Raw genomic sequence first — 7,501 nt, 5'->3', positions numbered from 1 at the left:
AAAGGTAAATTATGTAGTTCGGAATATGAGACTTTATCACACCCACATATCTTTTATTTTTTATGATTTTAAAGCAAAAATCAGGAGAAGGGTCAATGGGTCAGGTCTACCTGATCTAACCAAAATTACCTAATCTATTGTATTGTTTCTGATTGTGATTTTATCCCAAATAATAATTGGGTTGGGACTGGTTTAAGCTGTTTTGAACTGATTATATAGCTAAAAAATTAGAAAGATTTCATTTTTTTTATAATTTTTATTACATTTTGTGTCCAAAAAGATAAATTTTGTACATAATATATAAGATAGTTTTGGTTCAAATCAATTGACTTGTCAACTTATAAAATGTTTACTATTTTTTTTTTGTCATCTTTATTAAGGCTATATTATCAAAAATGAAGTTTTATGTTGTTAGTACCAATTCTACTAAGGTTGGTAATTACAACCTTAAAAAAAAAATGGTAATTATAGATGCCAAGTATAATTATTTGTAATTGGGTGATACACAATTATTAATTGGGGTGGTTTGAATCTATCTAGCTAGAACTGATTAATAATCAATTTGGGATTGGTACACCCTAGAACCACACCCAATCCATTGATAGCTGTAAATTTAGTTGAATGGAATGGTGGAAGCCATATATCGATGGTTTGGTACATCATTATTAGGGGCCCATTTTGAGAAGATTTCAGCATTGAACTGCTTCAAAGAATCAACGTACCAAAAATAACTTCTCAGCTGCCAGTTTTTCACAAGACAGTTTTACAGTTTTTTGTTCGGGGCTTATCTTGCAACGAAAAAAAAACACGCTGTTTAAAAACCCTCCCAAACGGGTAACAAATCTTGATGTCACTTGTATGGTTAGAGATTATTTCATTGATACTAAAGAGACCAATTCTAATGACTCGAATCATCAGGTTGATTTAGCCACAACACACCCTCGTTGGTTTCTGCATCATACTTCTAACATGGCTATGATAATTGATAGATCCATCATCATTAGGCTGGCATAGGCCCAAATCTAGGCCCATTGTCGATATTTTAATTCAAAATAAGATATCTACAGCACGGTTGCAAATGGTATTCCGTTTGTTTGAATTCCAATCTGATCAAATACAATGGATTTATATAATAATGGGGATTTGTGGATTTGTATGCTTATGGCTACAATGCTACATATAATGGGTTTGTATAATTAATAAATTTACCCTTTCATGACTATTTTATTGACACTTTTTTTTTTCAACCCAACCGGACCCAACTCATTGTTTAATTCTGCCACCAATACACAAACACACATATATGTTATGTATACTTGCATACATTTCACAGTTCTTCTCACCTCATCAACTTCATCAACTTCCTGTTGCAGCAACCCACGCTTGTAAGTTGTAACTTTCATCCACCCAAACTCGAGAGGTTTGAATATAGAACAAAATAAAATGAATACACAGAATATATAATTAAGAAAAAAACTAGAATTAAACCAGAGAGATGTAACAGCAGCTTTTTCAAGGATATATGAAGAACTACTACACCAAGTATGAAGGGAAGCAAGGAGATTTGCTCCATGTCTTGACATATTGAAGCCCTAAAATCTCTTTGGCCTTGTGTTTTGTCTTAACACTGCACTCAGCCTGCACCAACAAGCATAGCTTAGCAACAGCACCCACTTCCATAAGCTCCTTGGCAATCCCGCTGTTGTTACAAAACTTGCACAGCGACAATAACACCGTCACAGCCTTATCATTAGCTATCTGGGATATCCTTAAGATCTTTGTCGCCACCGCCGCTACGCTTGCCGGATGGGCCAAGAAAGCTGACCGTCCCTCCGCTCTCCCACATAGCTGTTCTATTACTCCCAACATGATCTCGCAGCATCGCCTCTCGTTGCTCTCTGCCAGCAATTCCACAAGCACTGATACTATTCCAGCCTCCACGGCTTTGATCTTGTTCCTCGAAAATGGCACCACTTCCATTAAGATCGATAGCGCTGCCATAGATGCCCGATTCGAGTTCTGGTCCTTCAGTATTTCTGCGATGCCTTCGAAGAGTTCCATCTCCAGTTCTGTTTTATATATGTCATCTATCGCTCTGAACACATATTTAAGGACAAGAGCAGCTTGGATTCTAGCCTGGTAACTCCCATGTTGTATAATCTGTGAAAGTGATCCTATCAGTAGGCCGTTTCTGTCCTCAGATATCTTCTTCAACTTGTCGGCAGCTGGCTTAAGAAGGTAGAAAACACTTATTGCCTCCTCAACGACTACCGATTTGTCACAGCTGGATTGTGAAACCCCTTCCGGTGGTGGGTCGTCGGTTTGAGTGATGAGAGATGCTACTACTGGAACGAAACCAGCAACTTCCATGGACGCCCTGTTGCCATCGCTCTCTTGGATTAGTGATTTCATCTTTCTCAGAGATTTTATCTGCAACTCAGGTTTTCTTACCTCCTCGATAAGTTGGCCAACAAGGGTCGTATTAATATCGGATGTATGCTTCAGAGACTCAGTCCTTGTGGCGGAGAACAATATTGGTGGATTGTTGACACGCCATGATTCGATCAAGCGAAGGAGGGTGGAGTTTGGGGTGAGGCTTTGATCGGTGAGGGGCTGCTTTGTAATGGGACATGTGTTGTTGTTGTAATAGAAGAACCATTTTCCGATGCTTTCTCGATCGTAGGTCATACCTGTGGAGATGGTGACTGGATCTTTCATGATCTGCAGCGAGATGGGGCAGATGAAGAAGGAAGGAACTTCATCAGCAATATCGTCCATTGCTGTTGTTCTTTCCTTATTCTTAGAATGGAAGAAGTGATAGAGAGGAGTTCAGACCTACAAAAACAACCGAACAGCAAATCTGTAAGAAGAGATGTATTTACGACATAAAAGGGAGGGGAGGAGGAAATCTGAAGTGGGTCTTCTGACTCTTGTTGCTTTTAATTTGTTGGGTGCGTCAAATTAAAAGAGAAAGCGAGGACCGTGAGACAAATCCTCAAGGATGTACAACCGAACGGAGAAGGGGAAAAGGGAACAAAAGAAAAAGGGATGGATCAGCAGCGTAGGCCACAACAACAGTTGAAAGTCCAAAGCCCAAAGTCCATAGTCGAAATACAAGTCACGAAATGAATGTTTATGGGTTTCATCTACTTGATCTCCAATTTTCTTCATCCATATTTTTGTATTTAATAAATGATATTGACGTACGATGTGCGTTAGTATTGAGTATTTTACTATTTTACTTAGTCAGTTTTGAATTTTCCTTTAATATGAGTTAATGACCCGTTTGGTTGTACGTAGTTTCTGACCAGCCAGTATGGCAGTATATGCTAGATGTTGCCGTGCGTTTGCATTTGCCCTGTACAACCTCCCCCCTAAACATCTTCCTGTGGGTATCCGATCCGAGCTCCCCCATATAAACAGAAGAACATAAATGTTAAAAACAGTATTTTGTCAAATTAGTATTCAGTTTTTTTTTTTTTTTTCTACATTCTCCTGTGTTTTTTTTTTTCTATAATGATCAGGAATCGCTACTTGGAAAGTTTTATCACGGTTCTTCAAGTATTGATTTTTTTTTAACTAGTATAATAATCTTAGGATGAAGCCATAACATAAGGTGTAATTTTCGTCACGTCTCCTTTTCTTTTTCCAAACTTTGCGGAACAAAATTAGTCTATAAATGGTCGAAATTCGACAATCTATAAGTCTACAGGCCAAAATTAGTCTATAAATGGACGAAATTCGACAATCTATAAGTCTACAGGCCAGTCATCACCACATACTCTTTTTTGTCGGCCGTGGCTTTCCCATCGGTGACGAGTATATTTTTGTAGTAAAGCGCGCCATGCATCTTTCTTATTGTTGATTTGATTTCTCTTTCAATAATGCTTCTTCTTTTCCGGCGCCGGTGGCGGTGCGCCTACAAAATTCAATATTTTGATATTTTCTTCACCTGAACTGAAGGATGCATGATTCCTGCAACCCAATTCCTTCTGCTGACTCATTTGAAAAAGAGAAGGGTATATAAGCTCTTGACCTCTGAGGTGTTAACGCTACCATACCATTCAAAGGCACCAATTAAGTGTTAAAAGTCTTAATTAATTAACTAATGTTTTTTTTTTTTTTTCTTTTGGCAAATTGGGTATCCAACACCATACGGCTTAACAGTTAATACATCATCCATGTACACAATTGTATTATTAAAAATGAAGCAAACCCAACCTCTTTTTTCTAGTTCTAGATCGTCACATAATAAGATAATACTGGTGTGGTGTGACCCCAAAGTTTGTCCAGTATTGGATGAGCTTAATCAGGCAATGGTTGGAGTGATAAACATTTTAATTAGAGGCTGTGACCGGGGAATGGTTTTGGAATTTATTCATTTCTTCTTTTATACATATACAATTGGGAGAATGGAATTTATTCATTTCGGGATTTAATTAATTTAAGTATATGTATATGTGGCCATGCAAGTAACATAATGGAGACCAATGCTGATTGGAATTTTTGACTGTCAAAGGAGATGAGTTGTCGTAGGGCATATATGCATCTTCCTCTTCAATTCCTTCCTCATTAAATAACAGAGAGTAGACAGTATGTCCTAGTTTGGAAAAAAAAATAAAAAATAAAGCAGCGACAGTGGTTAGTTTTGAGTATTAATTAAGACTGGTTTGAAAATACTGCATCCCGACAAGTTCAGCTCAACTTCCACTTCTTTGTTGTTGAGCACCATGAATGCTTTGAAACGCTAGCTTCTCTTTCGATTTTGGTATACTATAATTAATTTCTTAACTATAAAAGTTTAAAGTAGGGAAATAAGAGCAAATTAATTAAAATCGGGCAAAGGTAGGGAAAGGGGGTTGAGCCATGATAGCGTTAGAGAATTAACCTTTCAAACTTGGTTGAAGGCCATTCACGCCCCAAAAGACATTGTTTTGCGCCTGAAACTGGCTTTTGACTGCAACCAGAGAATTGCGCAGACCCCTTTTGACTGCAACCAGTTCAATCTAAAGAGATTGAACTTTGAAATTGTTGACTGGGAGATGTAGAGAACCTGGCCTCCCCTTCAAAAATCTGCAGAAATGAAAAAAAAAACAAAAGCATTATATTCTCGAAGCACAAAGGTCACGCATTGTCTTATGTCCGACAGATATTAAACAGTGCACTGCTAGCTAGCTTCCATGAGAGTACACATGCAGCCTTCGCCTTCTTCTCTCTTTCCTTGGAAGTCTAACTCGACCCCTTCTCTTCTCTTCTTCATCAGTTAATAGTCTCACTTTTTCTTTATGGCAATTATATTAGAAATTAAAGGTCGTTGCGTTATCAAGGAAACTTCGGTAGCCTGTGAATCACATAGTTCATACATCATAGTGATCGTACACTTAATTCCACAAAAAAGAAAAGGAAGTAGCTAGGCTATTTCATATATACCACCTTCGAAAATAAAACAAAAAAGCAACTAATTAATGCACACATGCATACAAATTCTTAATTATAATAGATTGATATATAGAGGAAGGTGAAAACCCGAAAATTAATTTTCACTTGCATTATAAGTTAACTTGTTGTGTTTGGTTACAATTGGCAAAGAAAATGCCAAGGAACGGGGAAAAGGGAAAAAAAAAATCTAAAAGAAAGAAAAGTGGCTTTCCTTCCTTCCTTTTGACTTCAACTAAGGAGTAGTAGGAGTGTAAAAGAAAAAAATAAAGCTAAGACGATGGAATAACAATGCCCGTTTTCTGTCTGCCTGACATCTTTTACTTTCTCTCCTCAAGGTTGAGAAAGCAAAGATAACAATGTAGAGTGGAGAAGAAGCAAAGTTGAAACAAAACCTTTTATTTTCTCTTTCTTTTTCTGTTCCTTTCGTTTTCTATTGTTTTGGAACGACATATATATAAATTCCAATTTGTCTACTCATCAGATCAAGAAGTTACCGCCTGTGAAGCAATACAATGTTTGGTACATCTTATATATGTTAGGTTAAATAAGTGAAATTAATTTTAGTGTCTGCTAATGGCAAGCATTACTTGTGTAAGACACACTAATAAGAAGGGAGGGGCTACAGAACTGATATTGGAGGATTGTACAGGTGATCAATCAAAACTCAAAAGGTTCCTCACTTGGCAGAAATAGGAATGTTCCTGCAGAGAAGATCCCTACTTAACCTTTTACCTAAATTTATTATTTATGCTCTATTTAATTACTTAAAGAGTTTGCCTATATACCGGAAATACACTCAATCAACTGGTATCATGAACATGTTAACCAATAAGGTGGATGGGTTTTGATTGGTCACATTGTGTATATTAGTGCATCTGTTCAATCCCTCTAAGTTTTAAAATTCAAGTTGGACCCACGTGTAGTGTGGGCCCTATATACCCACATGCAGCAGATTCTGTCGCGTTTACGAGTTGCCCATACTCCATACTCCATGTCTCCATCCATAAATCATACTATAGAGCTTGCCTGTAAAAGGTAATGCTGGACTGGGCCCTCAAATCTCTGGCTGACATGACTACTTAGCCTGCAGCAAGGCTCAGGCCCAATACCTTGGAAATAAAAACCTAAGCCCAGCCCGGACTTAGAACTCCTGTATATACCTGCATGAATAATATTCTTGGCTCATGGGGGGAATCAAAGGTTCCAAGTTTTTACTCTATTAGTTGTATCATTTATTTATCTATACTCTATTAGTTGGTAAGACGGTGCTTAATCTTTATCTATAACAATTTTTTTTCTTTTAATTACCATTGATGAGGGTACCTTAGCTTGAATTAAAATTTATTTGCCTCTCTTTTTAGTGGGAGCTTAGCAATTTGTCAGTCTGTTGAAGCAATCTTTGGAAAAAGAGGATATACTCTCCCTTATGTGTAATCAGATGGGAGAGACCTTCAATCATTTATTTTTCATTTGCTATTTTGCAAGAGCAATTTGATTGTCTTTACAGATAGGTACTAATGAAGAAGGAGAAGCTACAGTTAATGGGTTTGTTCTGGACAGCTTTGTGCTTCATATGGGATGTGAGGAATGGAGTTCTGTATCATGATAAGATATCAAATCCAAAACAAGCTGTTGCAACAATTTTATCAAGTAAGTGGAAAATTTCCTTGTAAAAAATTTTCCAAAGCTCCCTAGAAACAACTTCTTTGAACAAAAGAAATCATATTACTTTTGATGATTTGCATCTACACACTTGAAATTTTTTGTTGATGGCTCATATGAGTCAGAGATAGGATATCCTACAATAAGATTGATGATGTTAAACACTAATAGCAACGTTGTTTTTGCCTCTAGCTATCAATGTTGTGCAGGAAGTAGTGGTGAGACTAAATGGTGGGTAGTCGTACAAGCTCTGGAGTTTGCTTGAAGGAGATGATGTCTCCACCCCACAACGCCCCACAGCACATCCCCGCCGTGTATTGGGAACATCTCCCCATACTTTTACACTAACAGAGTTGAGACACGATGGTTTGGTGAGAGTGTAAAATATAGACCGGCCATT

General features: G+C 37.4%; 1 pseudogene across 1 annotated transcript; it reads right to left on the bottom strand.

Moving 5' to 3' along the window:
• Positions 1-1,072: 1,072 nt before the first annotated feature.
• On the bottom strand, positions 1,073-5,233 carry LOC148881043 (E3 ubiquitin-protein ligase PUB22 pseudogene; annotated as a pseudogene). The gene is made up of 2 exons (XR_016106512.1): positions 4,889-5,233; positions 1,073-2,835 (listed from the first exon to the last, which is right to left on the bottom strand). The product of XR_016106512.1 is annotated as an E3 ubiquitin-protein ligase PUB22 pseudogene (transcript).
• Between the last annotated feature and the right edge of the window lie 2,268 nt (positions 5,234-7,501).

The sequence above is a fragment of the Nelumbo lutea genome, chromosome 1 (assembly GCF_056320005.1).
Source record: "Nelumbo lutea isolate HS-2025 chromosome 1, American lotus-T2T, whole genome shotgun sequence".
Taxonomy (NCBI): Eukaryota; Viridiplantae; Streptophyta; class Magnoliopsida; order Proteales; family Nelumbonaceae; genus Nelumbo; species Nelumbo lutea.
Note: the sequence above shows the minus strand (reverse complement) of the source record. Positions and strands in the feature narration are given on the sequence as shown.